This window comes from Triticum dicoccoides, chromosome 1A, assembly GCF_002162155.2.
Source record: "Triticum dicoccoides isolate Atlit2015 ecotype Zavitan chromosome 1A, WEW_v2.0, whole genome shotgun sequence".
Classification (NCBI taxonomy): domain Eukaryota; kingdom Viridiplantae; phylum Streptophyta; class Magnoliopsida; order Poales; family Poaceae; genus Triticum; species Triticum dicoccoides.
Genome location: NC_041380.1, coordinates 604,802,727 through 604,815,861, shown reverse-complemented (window position 1 = coordinate 604,815,861; position 13,135 = coordinate 604,802,727). Strand labels below are relative to the sequence as shown.

General features: G+C 42.7%; 1 pseudogene; it reads left to right on the top strand.

Moving 5' to 3' along the window:
- Positions 1 to 879: 879 nt before the first annotated feature.
- Positions 880 to 3,749, top strand: LOC119357133 (annotated as a pseudogene).
- The last annotated feature ends 9,386 nt before the right edge of the window (positions 3,750 to 13,135 follow it).

Sequence of the window (13,135 nt, the reverse complement as noted above, 5' to 3'; positions counted from 1 at the left end):
CATCGGGAGAGGGGGGGAGAGGGAGAGGGAGGGGCTGGGCGGCGGCGCTCGGGAGAGGTAGAGGGAGAGGGAGGGGCTGGGTGGCGGCGAGGGGCGGGGCTGGTGTGGGCACAGGCGAGTGAGGCCACCGGCTATATAGCCGCGCCGCGCCGGTGTGTACGCGTGCGACGGAGGGGAGGCGTCAGCGCGCTGTCCCGTGACGCGCCGCTCGTGAGGAATCAATGGCCAGGCTGACCGGCGGCAGCCTTGCCATTGATTCCCCACGGGAACCGAGGCTGTTGGGGGAAGACGAGGCGCCGTGTCGCTGACGCGGCTGGCCCGCGGCTTTTTCGCGCTAAAACAGCTCGCCCCGGCGCCCCCGGGCGCCCCCAGCGCGCCGGGTTCGGCCTGGGTCTGCCGACGCTGTTTTCGGCACAGGCCAGCGAAAATTAGGCTCCTAGAGGCACGACTGGGCCGTTTTTTCGGCGCTGGCGCGAAAAAATCATCTGGGGAGGCCTTTCTAAGGACACGGCTGGAGATGCTCTAAGCATGGAGGATTGTTCATAGATGTGAGCGTTCAACCCGTACGTATTGGGAATCTGATTCGCTTCGTGTGAACTATGCCGTGGAGTAGCATATTCCATATTCCAAACACTGCTACAGTAGCGTTGCTGTTCGTACAGGATTGCCATCATAACACGGTGAAATAAAGCAAAAAGACCACACGCCGACACACACTAGTGCTGCAACTTTGTGGACGGGTCTAGTTGACGAGAGACGACCCGACCCGACCCAACGTTTGTTCTCACTTGTGCTCCCCTTAAACAAGTCCAGGACAACGCCATGGCTGCTGTCTAAGGAAGTACTTATCAGCTTCATTAGCCCAAGACAACGAACGCCATGGCTGCACCGAACAAGGTACTCTTCCTAATCATCATCCTAGCTACAGCCTCCTCTAGCGTGAGTAGTGTAACATTCAACCGGAGCTGCATCCCGGCCGAGAGGGCTGCGCTGCTCTCCTTCAAGGCTGGCATCACAGGCGACCCGGACAATCGCCTCGTCTCATGGCAGCAAGGTGCGCGCGACTGCTGCCGGTGGAGCGGCGTCACCTGCAACAGCCGGACAGGCCACGTCGTGAAGCTCCACCTCCGCAACGAGTATCTATTTCCATTTCCAGAAGAGGATTATATATCTGGTGCCATCGACCCTGAAGACCACTCGCTTCGCGGGCAGGTATCTTCTTCATTGCTTGGTCTCTCACATCTCAAGCATCTAGACCTAAGTGGAAATATTGTCCTCGGAGCTGGAATGGCTATGCCGGGATTTCTGGGCTCTCTTCAGAGTTTGACTTATCTCAACCTCTCCTAAATGGGTTTTCATGGTAGAGTGCCTCCTCAGGTAGGCAACCTCTCTAAACTGGTACATCTGGACATGAGAAACTATTACAATTATCATGCTTTATACTCGGACGATATATCTTGGTTATCATATCTCCGATGGCTACAACATCTTACCATGAGCTTCATCGACCTCAGCGGAGTCATTGACTGGGTCCATGTGGTCAATGCACTTCCCAATTTGGTTGCACTGATTCTCAATGATTGTTGGCTTAATGGGAGTAATGTTCCGTCATCATCTGTGCAACACAACCTTACAGTTCTTGAGGAGCTTGACCTCTCTTTTAACTGGTTCTGCAGTCCGGCTGTACCCAACTGGTTCTGGGATGTAAATAGCCTCAAGAGCCTTAACCTAGAGGCTAATGAACTATCATGCCCGTTTCCTAACAAGCTGGGAAACTTGACCTTGTTAGAGACACTTAACATTGGGATTGAACAACATCCAAGGGATGATACCTGGAACAATGCAAAATATGTGTAATCTAAGGTCTCTAGATCTCAGCACCAACAACATCGACATGGACATAAGAGAGGTAATAGACATAATACCCAACTGTTCTTGGAAGAATTTGCAAGAGCTGAATTTGAGATATGCCAACATCACTGGCACGACATTACAATTTGTGTCAAACCTAACTAGCTTAACCATGCTTGATGTCAGTGACAACCAGTTGAGAGGTTCAGTGCATGTTGAGATTGGCATGCTTACAAATTTGACTGACTTGTACCTTGGAAACAACAACTTGAGTGGTGTGATATCAGAAGATCATTTTGCTAGTTTGATTAATTTACAGGCCATTGACTTATCTCAGAATAATTTGGAACTCATTATTGATTCTCATTGGGTGCCTCCGTTCAGCTTGGATGTGGCATCATTTTCATCTTGTCATTTGGGTCCCCAATTTCCTGAATGGCTTCGATGGCAGAAGAGTATCCGTATCCTTGATATTTCAAACAATGGCCTAGTTGGTCGGATCCCAGATTGGTTTTGGACTACCTTTTCTGAAGCTCGGCATTTGGACATCTCCATGAACCAACTTAGTGGTGACTTACCACTCAATCTGGAGTTCATGTCAATGATTACACTTTCAATGCGGTCAAATCTACTGACTGGTTTGATACCCAAGTTACCAACAACAATTGTGGTACTAGACATATCCATGAACTCTTTAAATGGGTTTGTGTCAGATTTCCGAGCTCCACGACTGCAGGTTGCAGTTCTGTTTTCCAATTTAATATCCGGGGCTATTCCAACATCAATTTGTCAAATGCAAAAATTGCGGGTCTTAGATCTTTCAAACAATCTACTTTCAAAGGAACTTCCCGATTGTGGCCGGAAAGAGCTGAGGCAACGTAACCCATCTAGCAGCAACTATTCTAGAGTCAAGTCAATGAGTTCCTTCAGTTTGAAAATCACTACTCTTCTCCTAAGCAACAACAGTCTTTCAAGCAGATTTCCTTTGTTCCTACAACAATGTCCAAGTCTTATTTTCCTTGACCTAACTCAAAACCTATTCAACGGAGAGTTACCTGGATGGATTAGCAAAGTCATGCCTGGTTTGGTTATTCTACGGTTAAGATCGAACAACTTTTCTGGTCACATTCCGATTGAAGTAATGGAACTCCATGATGTTCGTATTCTGGATCTATCCAATAATAACTTTTCTGGGGCCATACCACAATATGTAAAAAACTTGAAAGCTTTGACTGGCAATGCTACTGCTAATCATTCAATAGCTTATGATATTTTCTTTGAAGGATACAGTGACAAGTATCTGTCAAGTGGTATGGGAATGTCTAATGATAGCTTTTTTGTGGTGACAAAAGGGCAAGTGCTTAAGTATGGGAAGAATATTTTATATTTGATGAGCATTGATTTGTCTTGCAACAGTTTGATCGGAGAAATCCCAGAGGAACTAAGCTCCCTTGGTGGTCTCATAAGTTTGATCTTTGAATCTATCATCAAACTTGTTGAGTGGAAATATCCCATATAAGATTGGCAACCTTCAATCGCTGGAGTCTCTTGACCTGTCAAAGAACAAACTTGGTGGTGAAATTCCTCGGGGATTATCAGATTTGACATACCTGAGCTATTTAAACTTGTCATACAATAATCTGTCTGGAAGAATACCCTCGGGGCATCAACTCGACACCCTCAATACAGATGATCCAACCTCTATGTACATTGGAAATCCTGGTCTTTGTGGACATCCAGTTCCAATGCAATGTCCGCCTAGAGGTCCACCAACCAACGGAGATCCAACAAAGTTGTGTGAAGATGGCTTGTCTAAAATGGATTTCCTTCTTGGATCAATTATTGGCTTTGTGGCGGGCGCTTGGATGGTGTTTTTTGGACTTCTCTTCATGGTGTAATATTATTTAGAACTACTTGGATTTCTTATGCCACGTAATGTGGCAAGGTCCCATTGCTTGCTTAGATGGTTATTTCGGATTTTGCTGAAGTACGTTATTATTACCTTTTGGCAAAATGTATTTCCATGCATGAGCAACTTGTTAGGTACTCCCTCTGCTAAGAATAAAAGCGTTTAGATCACTGAAATATAACAGCATTTAGATCACTAAAGTAGTGATCTAAACGCTCTTATATTTCTTTAGGGAGGAAGTAGAATTCAATGAAAACAAAACTTGTATGAATGTTTTCTAAATGTCACTTTTGTATTGGTGATCATCAATGATAAGTGGCAAAATAGTTATCAACTACTCCCTCTGTCCCATAATATAAGAACGTTTTCCAAACTATGTTAGCTTGAAAAATGTTCTTATATTATGGGACAGAGGGAGTATTTCAGAGGCAACAGGCAAGGAAGTAATGAAGAGAACACTTTCTTCAATACAATCTCCTATTGAACGTTTCAATTTGGAAGTATGCAAATTTGTGTATTTGATCTTTTGGCTGACCAATACAAATTACAACCAACAAGGGGGCAAAGTGGTCATCTACTTGTCAAACAAATTCACACCGGTGAACAACATAACTGTTTATATTACCCAGCTTATTCACCTTGATTTTATTATTATAGATTCTGGTTACTCTAAATTACAATAATGTACCCAATAATACAACACTGCACAAGAAGTAAACAGTTGCAGCAGCGTAGCAGAACAAAAAGAGAGAAGTCCCACTTTGTGCCAGGATACGTTCGAGGTTCTCTGAAACACTACATTATTGATCGGTGCGGATCATCTACTACCGAAGTATAAACCGAAACCAACATACCATGAAAGAATTGGTGTCACAAAATAATATACATCAAACACCCTCAGACAAAGTTTATGGTGAAGGAGATGTAAGGGTGGTACTCTGTCTCGCCTCCCAGGATAGCAGACATGTCCACGTCGACAGATCTCGAAGGTTCGGTTAGCGAAAGACATGAGCAGGCAGTGAGTAACTACGCCAATGGGCTGCAGCCTAGGCATGGAATTTACCTGTTAGCATTGCCGCATAGCCCTTCCAAGATGTTCCTTACTTTCTTCTCGCTCTTTTTAGATGTTGCTAGGATAATAGACTGGTGCAAACACAACAGGGATCAGACATGACAATCTTAGACTGACTAGTAGAACAGCAAGCTAAATTACCATGCGGTTCTGCCAATTTGAATTTGGAACAAATGGCTCTTCATTCAAGGTCGGACCAGGAAAATCAGGGTTATTCATAGGAGCGGTTTTTTTTTGAACAACAAAAGGCGCACTAGGCGCCAAACTTTCTTATTTCAGCTCAGAAACACCGTACAACATGAATTACAAAGCCCTGAAATTGAAAAGTAGAGAGAAGAGAAACTACAGGGCAAGTCATATTCCGATGAGCTGAAGCGAAACAACATATATCAGGTTCTACCACTGATGTTAGAACCTGGTGAGCTACATTGTGTGCAATACCATTGATCTCCCTGGAGATGTGAAACACCTGGGACTGAAGTCTGAGGAGTAGCAGAAGAAGTCAGCCAGAATTTTCCTTATAGTCCAAGGAGTAGTAGATTCCTTAATCTTTCTGCTAGCCGCCCATGACGCCAAAGACAGATTGTCAGTGAGGAAAGTGGGCTGAGAAATGCATAGCTGTTTGGCCACTCTAGCCGCCAAAAGAAGCGTCAAAGCTTCAGCTTGTAAAGGTGTATCTGTGATAACAGTAGAAGCTTGGATCTGCACATTGACCTCCAATTGGTCTTGTGGTAAAGAGAGGTAAATTCCAATTCCAGTAGCAACAGATCCTTGAGTCAAGCCTGGAATTTTTTTGCGTCTAAATGCTGCATCAGAGTATACTTTTGGTCCTGTAACTTGAAGATCAGACTTAATCGTTTTCCCCTGCATAGGAATCTGATTAGTAAAAGGTAAAACACCGACCATCTCATTGGATTTGAGCTGAGAAGAAATATGTATAGAATCATCGAGTTCATTACACAGGGCTATAGCAGCAGTGTTAATATGATAAGGAAGAGATTTTTTCCTACTAAATAAATAATCATTCCTAGCTTTCCAAAGACACCACATAAAGTTGAGAATGTTGGGTAGAGAAGCATGAGGATGATTCATATTAATCAGAGCAAGGAAAATACTGTGAATATTAGGATTACTTTGAACTAAAATATCCATTCTAATGCACCAAGGATTCAGAAACCAAGCAGCTCTAGCAAAATCACAAAGAAAAAATAAATGCATCTCATCCTCAGGCTTACCGCATCTGCTACAAAGTTGAGATATGTGCACGGAGAAGCGGCCAGCTCTCAAACCTGTGGGAAGAGCTTTTCTAAGAAGCCTCCAAGCAAAAGTTTTTACCCTGGGAATCATCATCTTTTGTTTCCAGGCCTCATTTAGAAGATTCTTGACCTGCAAAGAAACCTGAGAAGGTGCAAATCTAGGATTGGCATGAATATCCTGCAAACACAGCTTATAAGTAGATTTAGAAGTACAAATACCATTAGGGGTAAGGTCCCAACACAGAATATCTGGACCGTCCTCTTGAATAATATCAGTCTGCATAATAGTAGAAGCAAGAGGTTGTTGGAAAAGAGAGTAAATAAGGGTAGAATTCCATTCTTTCCTATCAGGAACCCAAAGATCTTTAACAAGAGAAGGGTAACTATATCCTGAAGGTTGAATAATAAGATGATCATAAATAGCATTCCAACGCGAGCACCAAGGGGTGCTCCATATAGAAATATTACCTTGAGTAATCTGATAAAAAGAATGAGCTTTGAGTTTGGGCAGTATTTTGAGAATGGAGGACCAAAAAGCTGATTTTGGATTAGAAGGGCTAGCAGTCCAGATGGAAGAATCATGGAAGTATTTGGACTTAAGAACAAGATGGAGATGGGAAGAAGAATCTTTCGCTATACGCCAAGCAGCTGCAAGCATCAGGCCTTCATTAATGGCTTGTAAGTTCCTAATACCAAGGTCACCCTCTTTTTTAGAATAACAAATATCCTTCCAAGCCCTAAGACACAAGCTTTTGCTCGAATTATGCTCTCTAATACTTGTCCACCAAAAGTTCCTAATAATAGCAGTGAGTTTGGCTATGAACTTCTTAGGAAATAAAATATTAGCCATATAGTAAACAAGAATACCAGAAAAAACTGATCTAATCAATTCAAGCCTAGCTGCATGAGAGAGCAAGTTGGCCTTATAAGCAGGAAGCTTATTCATGAATTTATCCAAAACAAAATTGTAGGCCGCAGATCTATTATTAGCAGGAAGAATAAGAGGATGACCAAGATGAGAAAAATTAGCATCCATGTTAGAAACAGGAAAAATCTGCTTAATATCTTGAATAACAGCCTAACTAACATGAGCACTAAACATAATAGCAGACTTGGCCCAATTTGGAGTTTGACCTGACATGGAACAAAAATGATTGATAATGTTGGCCATAGCATTAGCTTCCTGAACAGTAGCTTGACCACATACCAACAAATCATCTGCAAACAAAAGAGAGTGAATCGGGGGGCAATTTGGTCCAAGCAAAATACCCTGAAGACTATGAGCAGCTAAAGCTTCGTTAAGAGCAAGAGATAATTCATTAATGGCAATAACAAACAAATAAGTGGACATAGGACAACCTTGACGAATACCCCTAGAACTTTTGAATTTATGAGAAAGCCTACCATTAATGACCACAGAAAAAGTAGGAGAAGAAATGCACTCATAAATCAAATTTATGAAATGAGCATGCAATCCTTTACGTGCAAGAGCTGAAACAATGAAGCTCCATTCTAAACGATCGAAAGCCTTAGCAAGATCAATTTTAAGCATGAAAGCAAGGTGATTCCAAGAACAAAGAGCAAAAGAGTGAGAAATCTCTTGAGCAATAATGATATTGTCACTAATTCTTCTACCTTCAATGAAAGCTTGTTGAGCAGGGTGTATATAATCTGGAAGATGAGGCTTAAGACGATTAGCTAAAGATTTGGCAATGATTTTATAAATAACATTGCAAAGACTAATGGGACGATAATCCATAGGAACCTGAGGAACAAGTTTTTTTGGAATGAGAGCAATGTTTGTATCACTCACGTGAGAGGGCAATATACCTGTTCTATAAAAAATGACTACCAATTGAGTGACATCGTCTCCTATCCAATTCCAAGTAGCCAAATAAAACTCGACATTAAAACCATCTGGCCCTGGAGAAGCATTCAACCTCATGTCCTTCAAAATCTGCAAGACCTCATTTTTATCCGGAATTAAATAAGTAGGGTCCAAAGAGCCCTCCGGTAATTGAGAAGCAAGAAAAGGTCTACCACAGTTGATATGAGTGGAAGAGAAGATATATCTGAAATAATTAACAAAGGTATTAGCAATGAGACTAGGCTTAAAATGCACAATATTATTTTCATCCTTAACCGAGCAGATAGTATTCCTTTTCCTTCTCTTAAGCACAGCTTGATGAAAAAATTTCGTATTACGATCACCATCAGTAGCCCATCCCTTCTTACTTCTTTGCTTATAAAAACTATTCAGTTTAGAGAGAGTTTGCTCATACCTGAGAATAAGCGAATTTTCTAAAGCATGATCTTGCTGATTGATTGGAAGCTCCTAAATCTGCTTGATACTAGATTCTAGTTCCTGAAGCTCTTGCTGAAAAGGTTTCTTCTTCCTACACCAAGTTTTCAAAGCCCCTGCCAAAGAAGAGGTTTTTGCAACAAAAGAGCCTGCTCTAGCATTGTTCCAAGCAGACTTAGCAAAACTACTGAAATCCTTCTCCATTAACCACCAATTTTCAAATTTGAAAGTCTGCTTAGGTTTAACAAAACTACCATCAGTAGAAATAAGTATGGGAGCATGGTCACTAACGATGATAGGTAAATTAAGCACCTTAGTATTGTGGTAATGAGCACACCAATCAGCATTAACAAGACAACGATCCAAACGTCTGTAAATAGGATTAACAGTGTGCTGCCTATTGCGCCAAGTGTAAGCAGGACCACTAAAACCGATGTCAAAGAAACCGCAGTTTTTGACAATAGAACGAAAAGCAGACATACGAAAATAATTTACACTACCATTACAGCCATCTGTATCATACAAAATATCATTAAGGTCTCCCATACATATCATGGGTTTTCCGAGGTTATCATACACAAAAGTGGAAACCTGATTCCAAATGGCACTAGTCTGCCTATGATAAGGATCACCATATATACATATCAAACAAAAGTGAACCCCCGAGGCTAGATGAACTACATTGGCTAGGATAAAGTGAAAGGAGGAACTATGAACAGAGATTTTAAGATCATCATTCCACATAAGCCAGAGCCCTCCTGAAGCACCTCTAGAAGGAACAACAAAACTGTTAGCCACATCAAACCTATTAACAAGATCAACCGAATGAACCTTCGAAGATTTGATTTCTGAAACAAATATTACCTGAGCTTTCGTAGAACGGATCAGATTTGCTAGGAACAACATTCGATCGCTACCGAGGCCCCGGCCCGTACCTCGGCAATTCCAAGCTATGGCTTTCATGGCGCCCAAGGCGCGTTAGGGCCATGCGCCACTGCCCGAGAAAAGGATTGCGCTAAGTTCCTATCTGCATCATCATCCAACTCCATGTTATGTCCAGACTGATTCTTGTTGATATCCAGTGTACTAGAGTCATCTTGATTTTCCATTGTGACTTGAGTTGTAGGGCTACAAATGCTACCATGAACATGCAAACCCTTGTGATGAAGGCGATCAATGCCAGGAGGAGAGAAAGCCCCCTGACGGGATCCAACTGTACCCTCACTGACAGACGGCGAAGGTGTGCTCAGGGTCGAGGGATCATAGCTTCCTACTTCGTGCTGACGAAATGCCATAACTGATAAATGTTCAGTGCTAGCTTCAAAAGACATGCTCCCCAAATTTTTGCATCGGCTTGTGCACACATTATTGCTACTGTCTAGTTGAGCCGATCCGCTGTCGCGCTTCCAAGTGGAAGAACGAGCACGATTGCGAAGAAACCCATAGAAATTAGGACGCACGCTTCCAGATTCGCCGTTCGGAGGAATGTCCCATCTGATATTCCTAGATCGATGGTAGCTCTGTTGAGATGTTGTGGATCCAGGAAACTCAGCGCCCCCCAAAAAACTCCTCTGACTGAACTCTTTACCACAGTGTTGGCAACACCGTCACTAAGAACAGGGGCGGCTCCCACACCACCAGCTGGATAAGATTGTCCAATGAAAACTTGCGTGTCTGGCAGAGCACCGAGTAAGCTTGATTGACTGGCAGCCTTCTTCGCCGGAGGAGAGGGGATACCAAAAAGTGAGGCGGATGTACGTTTGGGACTGGATCGAGTAGGCGAGGGAATGGGATGGCGGGTAGGAGAAGGGAAAAGCACTGCGCCCGGGGAAGGGGAAGGACAAATAGCGACATTTGCACCGGAAACTATGTCCTCCAAATGCATTTGAATAGCAGAGGTAGGGGAAGTCTGCACAAAGTGAGATGAAGGGACAACGCACCAACTAGGAATATCTGCGAGGCGAAGAGGATTATTTTGGGCAGTCTGCTGGTCCAAATCTGGCTCATATCTCTGTCCCTGAATATGCATCTCTTCAGCAGACGTGCACCGAGAGCCTGGCAACTGCTGAGATAACGGGCCCGACTGTTTTGCACCCCCTATCTGCTCCGGGTCAGCAAGAGCACCACTTTGTTGTACTGAATGTTGAAGAGCTTCAACTTGCCCTCCTTCTATGTAATTGCTTTGCCCAACATCTATCTCCTTATTACCTGCATCTGGTAACACCGTTGTATCCATTAAATCACCACTTTGACTCTGTTGCTGACTGTGAATGAACTCTCCTTCCATTCTTTTATTTTGTTCATTAATTTTCCTTAAAGATAATACCTTCTGATTTCCTTTTTCAGCAGAATCCTCTTTTGACATCTTTCCTTTTCCTTTGGGATCCTCTATGAACTGCTTCTGCAACCTTGCTAGCTGAGGATTGATGAAAGATGAGAATGAATTTGCTTCTGCCTGAACATTTCCTCCTGAAAGAGTAGGAATCAACTCTGCATTAGTCATCCACTGCCCAAATCTATTTGGTGAGATTTCTTCCAAAGAAACTTGCAGCCTGTTTCTTGAAATGAGAACACTATTTCTGATCTTGCAATGCTGAACACTATGAAACATAACTCCAGAAAAAGTGCAGATTTTGCCAATTTTCTCATAGAATAAGTAAGCCCAACCAGCAGAATCCTTGGCAAAAGAAACCCAAACTCTATCTGTGACTGCTTTACTAACCTGAGCTTTAATGGTACCCCAAATGTAATTCTCCCTAGCAAATATCATACTCTGATTTATAGGATGAAATTCTGAGATCTGGCCAACACTTTGCAAGATGTTTGCAAGTAGAGCTTGAGTTCTAAATCTCATGGGAATACCATAAATCCGAATAGTCACGTAGATAGTGTCAAACTTATAGTCCTGAATATTCCTATTTTGCTCCTCTGGATCCATCCATTCAAGCAAGAAATTGTCTGAACCCATGCTCCAAGGCTGAAGAGTAATGACAAACATAACAGCATCCAAAGAACGAAAATGAGCCACAAAGATGTACCTTGATAATTGTGATATACCATAATAGTTATCCTTCCATGCTCTAGCCATAGATTACCGCACAGCCTGCAGGGAAAGAACCCTGATAGGACCTCCTGTAGATGCAAGCTTCATCAGAATATTGAACTCTGCATCCTGACCCTCTTCTTGCCTGTACTGCTCAGCCTGAATATGAACTACCTCCGGCTCATTGATCAACAACGCTTGCATGTTGAGTTCAATCCCGGGATCTGACCTCACAACCCGAGAGGAAAGCTGCGAGACTTGATTTACTCCATCTCTTCTCAGATCCGCCTTCTGCGGAAGAGCATCAGGATCTTCCATGCGAGTAGAAGATATGTCCATATTCACATCTAACTAGCGAAGGGAAAAACGAGGGAGAGGCAACAAAATAGCAGGAGGGAAAGCGGAGTAATCAGAAAAGTAGATGGGAGAAATAGTAGGAGATTAGAGAACAAGAACAAGATTATGTGGAGAGAGGGAGGAGGAAAAGCAGAGGAGGAGAGAAGGCTAGAGCGGCATAGCGCCAGTCCAGAAAAGTCTAGAGCCCCCACAAAAAAGGGGGTAAGATGCACGTTCAAGTTGAAGCATGAGCACACAAGTCTGCTCGGATGAGAGAGGTTAGCGGGGATTTCCGCGAGATTAGGAGTGGTTTATGATATCAAGGGCTTTGTAAAAGACCGGCTTAGTTGTTTGACACCATCTCAATCACAACACTGATTTAGAAGCATATTTTAAACACTCTGCATAAGATTTCAAACATGCAAAAAATATGATGAAGCCATGATATGAGATGCATTATGTTGCATGCTGACCACTAATAACATGGTTCTACAAGCTGGTTCATTACATTAGTCACGCCATGCATTGATGCCCTTATACTAATGGACTGGCCAGTGGGATCAAAGGTGACATTCGTTCTTAATATAGTACTATAAATTTTCCAATTTGCCTAGTTGACCCCTAACTATCCGGGTAAATGTATTGTATTTACCTGCTTGCATGTTCTTGTTTACCTCGTCAACATGAGCATACGGGAAGGAAAAACATCTCTTATAGAAGTATCTGGATAAGTGCACATGAATATCCTTATCTTGAGTCGTCGACTCTTGTCCATTTTTAGCATTAACTGTCTTGAGTCTTCAAATAGAAACGGTTAGGAAGCAGTGATGTAGAGTGGTGGCATCGGGACAAACTAACTGTTAGATTGCTATATCCAACGCTTTATGCTGTGCCACATGGTTACGTAACTGAACCCACTCAACTTCAGCCATCCAATTATATTAGATCCAACTGCCCATATTGCCTAATATCACTATACTATATAATTTCATAGCTTTATTTACATACTAAAATCATAGTACAAGACAAACGAGATAGCCTAAAAAACACAGAGAAGGCAAACACACATAGCGTTTAGAATTACTAACACATCATAGTTATTAAATTGTAGTATGTCGTCTAGAGGCAACTCCTTCTGGTGAGGTGATCGCCACTCTTGAGGGTCGTCGGGTAGAGAGGAAATTCTTTGAGTACCAAGTACCCGGCAATCAGCGGCGCGAAGCAACAGAGGAGGACTTGGAGAGCTCCCGCCACCAGATTCTTCCTGCAATGCTTTGCGCCAACCCACCCCTTACACAATATCTTAACTACATGTGGGCATTTCCCTATAACAATTAAACATATATGTATTTATTTATGCAGGGGG